Source organism: Neoarius graeffei, chromosome 24, assembly GCF_027579695.1.
Source record: "Neoarius graeffei isolate fNeoGra1 chromosome 24, fNeoGra1.pri, whole genome shotgun sequence".
Taxonomy (NCBI): Eukaryota; Metazoa; Chordata; class Actinopteri; order Siluriformes; family Ariidae; genus Neoarius; species Neoarius graeffei.
The window spans coordinates 48,264,932-48,280,909 of NC_083592.1; the positions used below are offsets into that span (position 1 = coordinate 48,264,932).

Sequence of the window (15,978 nt, forward strand, 5' to 3'; positions counted from 1 at the left end):
TAGTGAGAAATTCACTCCAATATCACAATAACAGCTTTGACAAATAATTAATCTACTGTTGGTGTAAAATCCTCAACATTTTGTTCAAATTAATGAGAGAAGAAACATACACCTCACTGCCTTTCTGAAGTTTCCCGCCAGAGGAAGTGACGTCTCTCGGTGCAGGTGTCATGCCTATTATTAAAAGTGTTTGTGGATTTTATGCAGTTTTATAACAGAGTTAACAGAGTTGACAAGAACATTGGGACAGATAAAAAAATATACTTTTTATTCCTGAAATTTCACACAATACAGAAAATAGACTGTAAGCTCTCTGAGGTGTGGGTGGAGCACAGAGGACGGCAGGACAAAGCTTCAGGTACGAAATAGGCTTTTATTGCCAGACTTTTCAGTCTAACAAAAGGCTTTATTCTCATAAACACACACACACGCTGTGTTCTTGTCCCGGGAAGAGCTCTTCTCTGCTCTCCCTCTGCCTCCTTAAATAGGGCGCAGTTACTGGGAAGACACACAAACACAGGTTAATTACTGTCAGGTGTAGTGATTCTGCCACTTACCTTCCCTGGCTCCGCCCTCCTGTCACAAACCAGCGCTTGACCACGCCCCCGCTGCCACATACCCCCACCGCCCGACTCAGGCCGGGCACCCGTCCGGCCCGCAGCCGACTCCCCCCCCCCCCCCCCCCCTTGACGGGAGAGGAAGTCCGCCACGACCATCTGCGCCCCCGGCCTGTGGACCACCTTGAAATTGAAGGGTTGGAGTGCCAGATACCAACGGGTGATCCGCGCGTTGGCATCTTTCATGCGGTGGAGCCACTGGAGGGGCGCGTGGTCCGAACAGAGGGTGAAAGTGCGCCCCAGCAGGTAGTAACGGAGGGCGAGGACCGCCCACTTGATCACCAGGCATTCTTTCTCGATAGTGCTGTAGCGCCCCTCACGCACTGACAGCTTCCTGCTAATGTACAGGATGGGGCGGTCCTCCCCCTCCACCTCCTGGGACAACACCGCCCCCAGCCCTCTGTCCGACGCGTCGGTCTGCAACACAAAAGGGAGAGAGAAGTCGGGGGAGTGTAATAGTGGCCCCCCACACAGTGCAGCCTTTACCTCAGAGAAAGCCCGCTGGCACTGCTCCGTCCACTGGACCGGATCTGGCGCCCCCTTTTTAGTGAGGTCAGTCAGCGGGCTGGTGACATCCGAATAATTAGGTATAAACCTACGATAGTAGCCAGCCAGCCCCAGGAACTGTCTCACCCCCTTTTTGGTCTTGGGCCTCGGGCAGGCCGCAATCGCTGCTGTCTTATTAATTTGGGGACGCACCTGCCCGTTGCCCAAGTGGAAGCCCAGATACCGTACTTCCACCTGCCCAATTGCACACTTCTTCAGGTTGGCAGTGAGACCCGCCCGCCTCAGCGACCTAAGGACGGCCCTCAGGTGTTGCAGGTGCCGCTGCCACATAGACTTTCTATGCAACTGATTTCATAACAGTTAATAGAATAAGCCCCAAAATAAGAGACTGTTAGACTGAATCATTTCATGTTTATTCGAGTTGGATGGATGAATCAGGAGTCGAAGACAGCCGATAATGTCGGGGGAATGATGGGAGTCGTTTAGTAAATGTTTTATGGATAAATTGGGTCTAAAATGTAGATCAAACATTGCTATTGGTGAAAGTTTGTCATAATTTGCATTATTATTCAAACCGGAGGGGCGGCACGGTGGTGTAGTGGTTAGCGCTGTCGCCTCACAGCAAGAAGGTCCGGGTTCGAGCCCTGTGGCCGGCGAGGGCCTTTCTGTGCGGAGTTTGCATGTTCTGTCCGTGTGGGTTTCCTCCGGGTGCTCCGGTTTCCCCCAGTCCAAAGACATGCAGGTTAGGTTAACTGGTGACTCTAAATTGAGCGTAGGTGTGAATGTGAGTGTGAATGGTTGTCTGTGTCTGTGTGTCAGCCCTGTGATGACCTGGCGACTTGTCCAGGGTGTACCCTGCCTTTCGCCCGTAGTCAGCTGGGATAGGCTCCAGCTTGCCTGCGACCCTGTAGAACAGGATAAAGCGGCTACAGATAATGAGATGAGATTCAAAACGGATTCAGTAAAGATTTCTTTTGTGGAAAATAACAAAAGGTTTATCTCAGAGATGTGAAATGTACCTTGAATTCTAGAATGACCCTTATATACAAATAAAAGTGATACTCTGAAAGATATAAGACAGTCTGTTGAATCTTTTCTTCTACAGTTTTGACTAATTGAGTACTTTTTATGCAACCGTCAAGTCAGTCTAGATGTGATAATGCCTCGCTTTCCAACCAAAGACATGAAAATAAATAGTGTGGGGATATAGACCCTATTAAAGCCCAACATTCTAAACAGATTTATTCCACATAAAATGGAAAGACTAATAGATGACAAGAAGAAGATTCAACACATAAAACACTGTAAAACCTTGGTTTAGAACAGCAATATAAAACTTTCATCACCTGGGAAAAGGTTGAATCACAAACTGTTTGATCTTCTAGTAAAAAAGATGTTTACTTCTATGGAATGTGTCACAAACTGCTCCTTTAAATGCAGGGGCATAGCTAGGATTTTTCAAAGGAGGGTTCACACACTGACTGGCAGCCTGACTACATTATGTAACAAAAAATAATTACCATTGCTAGTTTTAGGTAGCTTATGGCCCTTTTCCACTACCCTTTTTCAGCTCACTTCAGCTCGCTTCAGCTCACTTCAGCCCGACACGGCTCGCGTTTCGACTACCAAAAAACAGCACGACTCGGCTCGCTTCAGCCCTGCTTAGCCCCTAAAACTCGCACCGTTTTGGAGTGGGGCTGAAGCGAGCCAAAGCGAGCCGAGTGAGGCTGGGGGCGTGAGCAGACACTCCCCTGTGCACTGATTGGTGAGGAGGAGTGTCCTCACATGCCCACACACGCCCCGCGAGTACGCTGGGATCTGTAAACACCGTAAACCCGGAAGAAGAAGAATTACGAATTACGAGAATTTCTGAAGCCTTATGCGCCTCACCTCATCTATACGCTCTTGCCAGTATCTGTTGGCGTTGTTGGTGACAACAAGCCACAGCACCAAGACCAGCAACACTAACGACTCCATGTCCATGTTTATTGTTTACTATCCGGGTCGTGAGACTACCACTTAAAAGATCACTGATGTCACTGTTTGCGCTGCTTAACGACATCACGTGACGTCCACCCACTTTCGCTAACTCCACCCAATGTGTCCACCCACTTCCAGCCAGCACGGTTCAGCGCGGTTGTAGTCGAAATGCAACTCCAACAGCCCCACTCAGCTCGACTCAGCACGGCACGGCTCAGCCCGACTCAGCCGCATTTGTAGTGGAAAAGCGGCATTAGAAACCGGCTCTTCCATTATTGCCGTTTCTTCCATGTTTTCTTGATGTTGTGTTCTAGAAACAGCACTAAAACTTAGCTTCGAAGCCACAAAATGCAACTTTGATGGAAAAAAAATATAATAAATTGCTTACCTCGCTTCACATCGAAAGAAGGAGGAAAGTTTCGTTTTTTTTTGACATGGCGAATTATTAACACAAGAGGAAATATTTGTAATTCGCAATTAAAAAGACTGCAGCTACACTGGCAACTTGACCATGCTTTCTAGTGCGATCGTGTTGTGCTAGCGCAGAACTGTTTCAGTCCTGCGCGCCTTGGCTCGTGCACCTGAAGGTGTGCCTCGGCCTGCGTGTGCGCCTAACGAGCTCCGGCACACGCGCCGTTAACAAAGAACACCTGTCTTTAATCAGTGAACTATGTTTGGGCTATTTAAGGACTGCGCCCATACAAGAATAATGTGAAGTATTACGTCGTGTCTAGTGTGCCTTACTGAGCTTTGTTTCCTGTTCTTGTTGACCTCCTGGTTTTTCGACTCCTGTTTCTTGTCCCTTGATCTTGTATAGTTTTGCCTCTGATATTCTGTCCGCGCCTCGATTGACCTCCTGCCTGTTTCCTCGATTACGACTTTGCCTGCTGTTTCGGACTGTTTGCTTCTTGCATGCGTTTCACGCACTTTATGCTCATATCGCACTGTGTATTATTTAACATATCTGCACTTACATCCGCCTCTCTCGCACACACTCTGACAAACTGGGTTTTTGCGCCCAAACCACAGGAAGTCTCTGGTTGAGGTGACAATCTAGTTTTAAAAAAAAAAATGTTTTTTAGAAAAATTACAGTGGGTGCTTTTCTAATATTCTTATGCGGCTATTGAAAATATGTATGGTCCGACAAAGGGGGAGGGGGTCACGGGCACCCCAGGACCCGCCCTAGCTATGCCCCTGAAATGTAAGTTAGGAACATACCAGGCAGCAGTACACGGGCAGTAGACAGTAGCTTGAATGCCTTCAGGCGTTGCTTTGTGTATTTTCCCCCAGTGTCGAAATTAGGTATGTATAAACCTGATCGATTACTGGCCGCATGTCAATGTCCATGGACCACTGGTTCTTTGGAAGATTATAAGGATCACTGTCAAGTCAAACTGCCTTTAGTTTAAGCAAATAATCATTTGTTTTATTCCTGGTTTCACAGTTTCTTCTAGCAAAGGCAGCCGCTTGCAGTATTTTTTTTTCCACTCAGTCTGACTTGTGTGGGGGTGAAGTGGAAAAATGACATTACTTTTCATCATACTGGAGAACAATAAGGACTTTGTTAACAATATACAGTTTAAAGTTTCATTTTAATGGCCTGTTAAAGGCATTCTCAAGAGAGGGAAGTGAAAAGGATTAACAAAAATATAAAATCTAAGAAGGACAATAAAAGAGAAGTAAATACCATGCATGGTCATGAGCTGGCTTCATGGTTAGCGTGTCTGCCTCTTGACTGGGAGATCATGAGTTCTACTTGGGGTTGGGTCATACCAAAGACCATCATAAAAATGGTACCTACTGCCATCTGGTAAGGCATGCTGCAATACAGATGTGAGTGGAGAGTCAAACTCTTGTGCTTACCAGAGGACCAGCCCCCCACTATAACCCTAGCTGTACACAGTGGTGCTTGAAAGTTTGTGAGCCCTTTAGAATTTTCTATATTTCTGCATAAATATGACCTAAAACATCATCAGATTTTCACACAAGTCCTAAAAGTAGATAAAGAAAACCCAGTTAAACAAATGAGACAAAAATATTATACTTAGTCATTTATTTATTGAGGAAAATGATCCAATATTGTATATCTGTGAGTGACAAAAGTATGTGAACCTTCACTTTCAGTATCTGGTGTGACCCCCTTGTGCAGCAATAACTGCACAATAACATTAGCCAATGTGAGAGAGGCCTTCAGTTGCTTAGAAGTTACCCTGGGGTTCTTTGTGACCTCGCCAACTATTACATGTCTTGCTCTTGGAGTGATCTTTGTTGGTCGACCACTCCTGGGGAGGGTAACAATGGTCTTGAATTTCCTCTATTTGTACACAATCTGTCTGACTGTGGATTGGTGGAGTTGAAACTCTTTAGAGATGGTTTTGTAACCTTTTCCAGCCTGATGAGCATCAACAACGCTTTTTCTGAGGTCCTCAGAAATCTCCTTTGTTCATGCCATGATACACTTCCACAAACATGTGTTGTGAAGATCAGACTTTGATAGATCCCTGTTCTTTAAATAAAACAGGGTGCCCACTCACACCTGATTGTCATCCCATTGATTGAAAACACCTGACTCTAATTTCACCTTCAAATTAACTGCGAATCCTAGAGGTTCACATACTTTTGCCACTCACAGATATGTAATATTGGATCATTTTCCTCAATAAATAAATGACCAAGTATAATATTTTTGTCTCATTTGTTGAACTGGGTTCTCTTTATCTACTTTTAGGACTTGTGTGAAAATCTGATGATGTTTTAGGTCATATTTATGCAGAAATATAGAAAATTCTAAAGGGTTCACAAACTTTCAAGCACCAATGCAGGTGAGAGGTCAAGGGCTATAGAAGGGCAGATTAGCACCGCCCAATGTGCCTTAAGGGCCTGGTTAGTACTGGGGTGGGTGACTGCCTGGGAAGACCAGGTCCTGGCACAGGAAGGACTTTGACTTTTTGAAATATTGTGCATGGGTACATCAACAAATAAAAAAAAAAAATTGACAGCAAAACAGAAACAGGGTTCTGACCAAATTCAAAAATTCAACAACTGCCCTTTGACTTGTATAATAAGTGCGTTTTGAAGTCAGCTGCTTTTCTGCTCTTTTATCAGTTCAGAGAAACATGTCAAAGTTTTTGTATCGATGTGGTGTATAAAGATAAAGTCATAAAACATTGGCATATTACACAACACTGCGCAGCACAGCATGGCCCAAGCTTATACAGCACAATCTGACATGACGCAGGATGACATGACTGAGTGCATCACAAAACAACACAACGCAGCTCAGCGTGACACAGCACAACACAGCAGGAATACACAAAACCATAGCAGTACATCACAACAGCATAATAGCCTCCTGTTCTCCCTCCTGACTCCCACAGATCAGACCTCAGTAGTGGAACGACTACACAAATGCAAAAACAACTTCTGTTATCTTAGTGAAAAAAACAAAACAAAACACATGGACAGGAGATATGGTTCTGCGCTCCAGTTTGGGTTTTGTATCCATTTTGATTGTAGGCGAATGAGAGAAAAAGACACAAAGGGAGTGAAGGGTGGATGTTGGCAAGCATGCATACTTTTGTCTTGTCTTGTACTTGTTCTACACTAGTGGATCTACTCCCTTATGCCATGCTGCAAAATCACACACTCTTAACAACCCAAAACTGCTGAGTGTGAAAGCTGTTCTCAAACCTGACTGTGGTCCAGGGAGCCAATTTGCACCGTTTTTGAAAACAGTATGGATGGTATTAACTTTAAATGAATCTGGGTGTGATCTCACTTTGGGAAGATTTTGAATAAGTTTGAACTTTTCAAGTTTGACAGTAGCAGTCTAAAACTCTGAATTATTATTGTTGTACAGATGAGAACCTTCAAAAAAAAAAAAAACGTCTCCAGTGTAACTGATTTAGTGTGCTGGAATAAAACACTTGAGGGTGTGCTGTTATCTGATGTTCGTCCTTTAGGGGTCGAAGATGACCATGACTTCAGTTTGAAGCCATGACTTGCGGGTAGGATGGCGGTGTAGTGGTTAGCACTATTGCCTCACAGCAAGAAGGTTCTGGGTTCGAGCCCAGTGGTTGACTGGGGTCTTTCTGTGTGGAGTTTATATGTTCTGCATGGGTTTCCTCCAAGTGCTCGCCCATAGTCAGCTGGGAAAGGCTCCAGGTTGCCTGCAACCCTCTACAGGATAAGCGGCTACAAATAATGGATGGATGGGTTTGCAGGTGGGGTGGCACGGTGGTGTAGTAGTTATCATGATCACCATTGCATAGTGGTCAAGGACAGCACATGCCCACTGCCCTTGTGCTGTTATAAGAAACTAATCAACAACAGTGTGATGTGACATGGAGTTGCTCTTACAACCCCAAAAGCTCATTATTTTCCTATAACACTATATTCATACCACAACAGTTTGCCAATGCTAACTTTTTTTTATTTTTTATTAATGAACATTAGGTCAGGAGGCACGGTGGTGTAGTGGTTAGCGCTGTCGCCTCACAGCAAGAAGGTCCGGGTTCGAGCCCTGTGGCCGGCGAGGGCCTTTCTGTGTGGAGTTTGCATGTTGTCCGCGTGGGTTTCCTCCGGGTGCTCCGGTTTCCCCCACAGTCCAAAGACATGCAGGTTAGGTTAACTGGTGACTCTAAATTGACCATAGGTGTGAATGGTTGTCTGTGTCTATGTGTCGGCCCTGTGATGACCTGGCGACTTGTCCAGGGTGTACCCCGCCTTTCGCCCGTAGTCAGCTGGGATAGGTTCCATCCCAGCTTGCCTGCAACCCTGTAGAACAGGATAAAGCGGCTAGAGATGATGAGATGAGAAGAGACATTAGGTCATACTTTTATCTGAAACTCCTGTTATTGAAGCTATAAATCATCATTCCCTCACCAGCCTCTCTTTTTTCTCAAAAAAACTAGCACTTGTAGGGAAGCCATGGCCTAATGGTTAGAGAAGCAGCTTTAGGACCAAAAGGTCACCAGTTTGAGTCCCTGGACCAGCAGAAATGGCTGACGTGCCCTTGAGCAAGGCACCTAACCCCCAACTGCTCCTTAGGCTGCTCTGGGTATGTTGTATGCCACTCTGGATAAGAGCGTCTGCTAAATGCCAGTGATGTAATGTTACTGCAAAATTTTCTCACCTGAAGACTTTCCTATGGTGGAAAACTTAACCTTACAGTTTTACAACTAATTGTTATGAATGCTGATATGAGAGACTCCACCCAAAAATGTGAAATAAGCATCTCCATTCAGAAAACATAACCATTCCAATGATTACGGATTTTGTTTGCAAAATAAAGTTTTTAATTTGTTTATTATTAAAGTGTAATAAAAATAAAGGAAAAGAGCATGATGTTTTGGTGTCGCTCGGACATCATTATCAAGCGAGAGTTCGTAAGCTAAGTCAATTTCAAAACATATAGGACTAGATTAGCATAATGCTCAACAAAAAGTTTGGCCCATAAGGAGTCCGATTGCACGCTGAGAGTTGATCTTCTCTAATGTAGAGCTTTTCGTACAATAAGCAGTCAAATTTCCTCTGACACTTTCTTAAGACAACAAAGTTCTTGTTAATGTCTTTAGGTGCAGTACCATGTGCCGTCCTGTAGTGTTTACCGATGCTTGAAGACATGCCTTTGTGCTCTTCGATACACTCATGCAAGTGTCTATAGGTATAGCCTCTATAACTCTTGTCACAAGAGTCACATTTGAAACTATATACCACCTGTTGCTGATTTATAATCGATGGTTTTTTAGCTCATTTGGCCACAGGCCAAGCCGGATGAGCTTATGCGATCACGCGTCGTCTGTCATTGTCCGTCCACAATTTACAAAAATCGCTACTCCTCCTATAGGATTGACTGGATTTCGATCAAACTCCCAGACAATGTTCCCCAGGTGGGTGTGCATAAAAATTGACAAGATGGTAGCGCCACCTATCATATTTACGATTTTATGGGCGTCCGAAATTTTTGGGTGACTTGTCACATTAAATACTACTCTTCATAAACTGCTGGGATGTTTTCACTGAAACTCACCCAGAAGACTCAAAAGACATTCCAACAAGAATTGTTCACCAGGTGGCACCACCTACCATGGATGAGGCAACAAAGGGGTCACATGCAATTTCATGGGAATTGCTACTCCACCCACAGGAGTGATCAGATTTCAAACTCACACACAACAACAGTGGCTGGTATGAGCTACAGCCTCAGTGAGGATATTTTTTTTCCCTCTTGCAGCTTTAGCACATCATTAAGTTTGCGGCTCACAAATACGGGTTGGATTCTAATATTTATCTTGTTACCTAGTACTTGCAATTTCCTTCTGACAACGTTAGCTGAATATTGGTCCTCGAACGATATGGCGATTCTGATGTTGCTGTCTGGTTCTTTAACTTCCGGTGTACCATGATGTTCACAAAGTTTAAAATTCGACAAATCCTTTGATGATATGGTCAATTAAGGCTTGTGGGTACTTCAGGCGTAGGAACACTTTCCTTCAACGGTCACATTCATCGTTAAAATAGGACCATGAGGATGATAGTCGATAGGGTCTGTCCAGCATTGTTTTCAATAAGCCTCGTTAGCGGTCAACAGTGTGATTTTCATAGTGTGGAGGGAGGCTGGTGTTTGTTGGCTTGATGGACACTTTAGTTTTTATATGGCTGCCTCATTTTTTGTTTACTGTGAGTGTTTCTGTTCTTCTGCCTCGTTTGTTTAATGTGAGTGCCTTTGTTCTTCTGCCTCGTTTGTTTAGTGTGAGTGTTTTTGTTCTGCCTCATTTGTTTAATGTGAGTGTTTTTGTCCTTCTGTCTTGTTTTTGTTTAATGTGAGTGTTATTGTTCTTTTACCTCGCTGTTTGTTTAGTGTGAGCATTTTCGTTCTTCTGCCTCGCTGTTTGTTTAGAGTGTTTTTGTTCTTCTGCCTCATTTATTTGTTTAGTGTGAGTGTTTTTCTTCTTCTGCCTTGCTGTTTGTTTAGTGTGTGTTTTTGTTCTTCTGCCTTGCTGTTTGTTTAATGTGAGTGTTTTTGTTCTTCTGCCTTATTTTTGTTTAGTATGAGTGTTTTTGTTCTTCTGCCTCGTTTTTCATTGTGTGAGCATTTTTGTTCTTCTGCTTCATTGTTTGTTTAGTGTGAGTGTTTTTTTCTTCTGCCTCATTTTTTGTTTAGTGTGAATGGTTTTTATTCTTCTGCCTCATTTGTTTAGTGTGAGTGTTTTTGTTCTGCCTCATTTGTTTAGCATGAGTATTTTTTTCTACTGCCTTGTTTTTTGTTTAGTGTGAATGGCTTTTGTTCTCCTGCCTTATTTTTTGTGAAGTGTGAGTGTTTTGGTTCTGCCTCATTTGTTTAGTGTGTTTTTGTTCTTCTGCCTCATTGTTTGTTTACCATGAGGATTTTTTTCTTCTGCCTCGTTTTTTGTTTCGTGTGAGTGGTTTTTGTTCTTCTGCCTCATTTTTTGTTTAACGTGAGTATTTTTGTTCTTCTGCCTTGCTGAGAACTTGCTGAGAAGTTGTAAGCCGAGAAAGAGAAAGCATGCCATCTTTCTTAATTCCCATGATGAACTTTAAAGAGGTTTAGTACAACCCCAATTCCAAAAAAGTTGGGACAAAGTACAAATTGTAAATAAAAACGGAATGCAATAATTTACAAATCTCGAAAACTGATATTGTATTCACAATAGAACATAGACAACATATCAAATGTCAAAAGTGAGATATTTTGAAATTTCATGCCAAATATTGGCTCATTTGAAATTTCATGACAGCAACACATCTCAAAAAAGTTGGGACAGGGGCAATAAGAGGCTGGAAAAGTTAAAGGTACAAAAAAGGAACAGCTGGAGGACCAAATTGCAACTCATTAGGTCAATTGGCAATAGGTCATTAACATGACTGGGTATAAAAAGAGCATCTTGGAGCGGCAGCGGCTCTCAGAAGTAAAGATGGGAAGAGGATCACCAATCCCCCTAATTCTGCGCCGACAAATAGTGGAGCAATATCAGAAAGGAGTTCGACAGTGTTAAATTGCAAAGAGTTTGAACAAATCATCATCTACAGTGCATAATATCATCAAAAGATTCAGAGAATCTGGAAGAATCTCTGTGCGTAAGGGTCAAGGCCGGAAAACCATACTGGGTGCCTGTGATCTTCGGGCCCTTAGACGGCACTGCATCACATACAGGCATGCTTCTGTATTGGAAATCACAAAATGGGCTCAGGAATATTTCCAGAGAACATTATCTGTGAACACAATTCACTGTGCCATCCGCCGTTGCCAGCTAAAACTCTATAGTTTAAAGAAGAAGCCGTATCTAAACATGATCCAGAAGCGCAGACATCTCTGGGCCAAGGCTCATTTAAAATGGACTGTGGCAAAGTGGAAAACTGTTCTGTGGTCAGACGAATCAAAATTTGAAGTTCTTTATGGAAATCAGGGACGCCGTGTCATTCGGACTAAAGAGGAGAAGGACGACCCGAGTTGTTATCAGCGCTCAGTTCAGAAGCCTGCATCTCTGATGGTATGGGGTTGCATTAGTGCATGTGGCATGGGCAGCTTACACATCTGGAAAGACACCATCAATGCTGAAAGGTATATCCAGGTTCTAGAGCAACATATGCTCCCATCCAGACGACGTCTCTTTCAGGGAAGACCTTGCATTTTCCAACATGACAATGCCAAACCACATACTGCATCAATTACAGCATCATGGCTGTGTAGAAGAAGGGTCCGGGTACTGAACTGGCCAGCCTGCAGTCCAGATCTTTCACCCATAGCAAACATTTGGCGCATCATAAAACGGAAGATACGACAAAAAAGACCTAAGACAGTTGAGCAACTAGAATCCTACATTAGACAAGAATGGGTTAACATTCCTCTCCCTAAACTTGAGCAACTTGTCTCCTCAGTCCCCAGACGTTTACAGACTGTTGTAAAGAGAAAAGGGGATGTCTCACAGTGGTAAACATGGCCTTGTCCCAACTTTTTTGAGATGTGTTGTTGTCATGAACTTTAAAATCACCTAATTTTTCTCTTTAAATGATACATTTTCTCAGTTTAAACATTCGATATGTCATCTATGTTCTATTCTGAATAAAATATGGAATTTTGAAACTTCCACATCATTGCATTCCGTTTTTATTTACAATTTGTACTTTGTCCCAACTTTTTTGGAATCGGGGTTGTATTAATCTTAGATTATGTGTCCCATACAGATCCATGTGAATGAGTTGTCACTATAGAAACAATAAAGTATTGGATCATTAAGATAAACTTGTGATTTGCAACCAGAACTACTGTCAAAGCTGCTGTTATAGAAAACTGATCAACACTTTTGGAATTAATTAGATGCCGGTGTCAATGAATCGAGTGTAAAAGTGTGATAAATGCACCAAGTCGGACAGTTGTACAGAAGTATAGAGATGACAAACTGCTTGCACGACTGGTATCAGAACATTTATTAATTACACCCTTAAAACCTGATAGGTTGAATGTTTTAAAACCAAAAGTTTAAGCTCTTAGAAATGTAATATTCAGAAAACTTTCTGATAACATAAAGCTTTATCAGCTGCCTGTTTGGTTTGTTCACATGTTTGACAGCATTTTGACTAGAGGTTTTAGAGGAAACCTTCAAGGTTCTATGTAGAACACTGTAACAGAAGGTTTCTAGTTTAGGTTCCATGAGGAGCTGTTTAAAAAGAACCCCGTTTCAGAGGACAGGAAAACAAAGCAGAGGTGCATCAAAAAAGAAAATGTACAAGAAAAGAAGAACAATCAATAACAACACGAACATACCAGCCTAATGGTTAGAGAAGCAGCTTTGGGACCAAAAGGTTGCTGGTTCAATTCCCTGGACCAACAGGAATGGCTGAAGTGCCCTTGAGTAAGGCATCTGCTGCACTGGGTGTGTTGTATGTCGCTCTGGATAAGAATGCCTTCTAGATGCCATCAGCGTAACAGGACCTAAAAATGCCAGCCATCAAAATGAGGGTTTCTTTTATGTCTTGTGGTGAAGGAAATATGAGGATGTATCAGTAGAAAGGACCTGGCATAGAAAATGCAGAGACAGAAAAGGAGTTAAAAAGTGGAACCAAACAAATTACCTCAAGATGGCAAAGTTGCTGCGAGACCCACAGACGCAAGAGCGAGCGCACACACACACACACACACAGCCTGGCATCTGCTCTCAGTTTGACAGCACTATTCATCCATCTTCTAGACAACTCTCTCCCTGCAACACTAATTGGCATTGCAAGACGAGACTGGGAAATGCTTCTTTGGCACCAACCGTTTCTCACCCTCCAACTGTTCGCTTCATCAAACCAGTTTCACCGCTATCTGTTTATTTTCCGAGTTAGCCTTCAAATCCCATCAGCGGGACGTAATCCATAGCTAGCAGCAGTAGTCACAGTCTATTGTGCTTGTTGTGATATCAGGATTATTGATTGAAGTCGCATCTTCTCAGTGACCCGCAATAATTGTACAATTTTGCATCCTGGGTTTTACGGGTCCTGTTTTACAAGACGCCACCGTATTACTCTGTATATCTAACTCCACACTGGTGTTTCAATCCACCAGAGCTAATTAAATCCTCCTAACTAAACCACACAGTCCATACTGATGAAACCAAAAAGCACATCCTATCTTCTAAAAACATGGACATATTGTGATGTGCTTTCATGCGTGTGTTTAGCACTGAATTGTCAGACTGTTCCATTATCGTCACCATGGGCTTCATTTGGCTGTAACAAGGCACCAACTGTGGCATCAGCTGTGGATATGGTGTTCAGAGGAGATCTACACGTGGCTCCCGTCTCTGTCCCCGAGGAAATCAACCTCAGCTGAGCAACTTCTAATGAACACTCGTTAAAACAAGACGCGTTCTGAACACCTCATGGAATGATGAGGAACAGTAGAAATGTGTTTGGGTGTTTTATTTGTGATTCTGTGCCTTGTTTTATTGTTTAGTGTCAGCATTTTTGTTATTTCTGCCTTGTTTATTGTGAGCATTTTTTTAACTTCCGCTTTATTGTTTAGTGTTTAGTCTAAAAATGCTTGTTATTTCTGCCTTCTTGTTTACTGTTTAGAGAATATTACTGTTACATCTGTCTTGTTTGTTTAGTGTTTTTTATTCTTCTGCTTCGTTTTTTGCTTAGTGTAAGTGTTTTGGTTCTTTTGCCTCGTTTTTTGTTTTTGTTCTTTTACCTTGTTTTTTGTTTAGTGTGAGTGTTTTTGTTCTTCTGCCTCATTTTTGATTTACTGTGAGTGCTTTTGTTCTTCTGGCTTGTTTTTTGTTTAGTGAGCGTTTTGGTTTTTTTGCCTCGTTTTTTGTTTAGTGCAAGTATTTTGTTCTTCTGCCTTGTTTTTTGTTTAGTGAGTGTTTTGGTTCTTTTGCCTTGTTCTTTGTTTAGTGCGAGTATTTGTTTTTTGTTTAGTGAGTGTTTTTATTCTTCTGCCTCATTTTTTGTTTAGTGTGAGTATTTGTTTTTTGTTTAGTAAGTGTTTTTGTTCTTCTGCCTCATTTTTGGTTTACTGTGAGTTCTTTTGTTCTTCTGGCTTGTTTTTTTGTTTAGTGAGCGTTTTGGTTCTTTTGCCTCATTTTTTGTTTTGTGTGAGCGTTTTTGTTCTTCTGCCTTGTTTTTTGTTTAGTGTGAATATTTTTATTCTTCTGCTTCGTTTTTTGCTTAGTGTAAGTGTTTTGGTTCTTTTGCCTCGTTTTTTGTTTTTGTTCTTTTACCTTGTTTTTGTTTAGTGTGAGTGTTTTTGTTCTTCTGCCTCATTTTTGATTTACTGTGAGTGCTTTTGTTCTTCTGGCTTGTTTTTTGTTTAGTGAGCGTTTTGGTTTTTTTGCCTCGTTTTTTGTTTAGTGCAAGTATTTTGTTCTTCTGCCTTGTTTTTTGTTTAGTGAGTGTTTTGGTTCTTTTGCCTTGTTCTTTGTTTAGTGCGAGTATTTGTTTTTTGTTTAGTGAGTGTTTTTATTCTTCTGCCTCATTTTTTGTTTAGTGTGAGTATTTGTTTTTTTGTTTAGTAAGTGTTTTTGTTCTTCTGCCTCATTTTTGGTTTACTGTGAGTTCTTTTGTTCTTCTGGCTTGTTTTTTTTGTTTAGTGAGCGTTTTGGTTCTTTTGCCTCATTTTTTGTTTTGTGTGAGCGTTTTTGTTCTTCTGCCTTGTTTTTTGTTTAGTGTGAATATTTTTATTCTTCTGCTTCGTTTTTTGCTTAGTGTAAGTGTTTTGATTCTTTTGCCTTGTTTTTTGTTTTTGTTCTTTTACCTTGTTTTTTGTTTAGTGTGAGTGTTTTTGTTCTTCTGCCTCATTTTTGATTTACTGTGAGTGCTTTTGTTCTTCTGGCTTGTTTTTTGTTTAATGAGCGTTTTGGTTCTTTTGCCTCATTTTTTGTTTAGTGCAAGTATTTTGTTCTTCTGCCTTGTTTTTTGTTTAGTGAGTGTTTTGGTTCTTTTGCCTTGTTCTTTGTTTAGTGCGAGTATTTGTTTTTTTGTTTAGTGAGTGTTTTTATTCTTCTGCCTCATTTTTTGTTTAGTGTGAGTATTTGTTTTTTGTTTAGTAAGTGTTTTTGTTCTTCTGCCTCATTTTTGGTTTACTGTGAGTTCTTTTGTTCTTCTGGCTTGTTTTTTTTGTTTAGTGAGCGTTTTGGTTCTTTTGCCTCATTTTTTGTTTTGTGTGAGCGTTTTTGTTCTTCTGCCTTGTTTTTTGTTTAGTGTGAATATTTTTATTCTTCTGCTTCGTTTTTTGCTTAGTGTAAGTGTTTTGATTCTTTTGCCTTGTTTTTTGTTTTTGTTCTTTTACCTTGTTTTTTGTTTAGTGTGAGTGTTTTTGTTCTTCTGCCTCATTTTTGATTTACTGTGAGTGCTTTTGTTCTTCTG

The 15,978-nt window shown here is 41.8% G+C and overlaps 1 protein-coding gene and 1 long non-coding RNA gene across 3 annotated transcripts in view; one reads left to right on the top strand and one right to left on the bottom strand.

The window, feature by feature from the left end:
• hs3st1l2 (heparan sulfate (glucosamine) 3-O-sulfotransferase 1-like 2) overlaps window positions 1-15,978 on the top strand; it is a 90,582-nt gene that overhangs the window by 16,663 nt on the left and 57,941 nt on the right. The window lies entirely within an intron of this gene.
• Window positions 939-13,425, bottom strand: LOC132872128 (uncharacterized). The gene is made up of 4 exons (XR_009651387.1): window positions 13,201-13,425; window positions 12,893-13,060; window positions 4,793-4,925; window positions 939-1,034 (listed from the first exon to the last, which is right to left on the bottom strand). It is a non-coding gene; the product is annotated as an uncharacterized LOC132872128 (long non-coding RNA).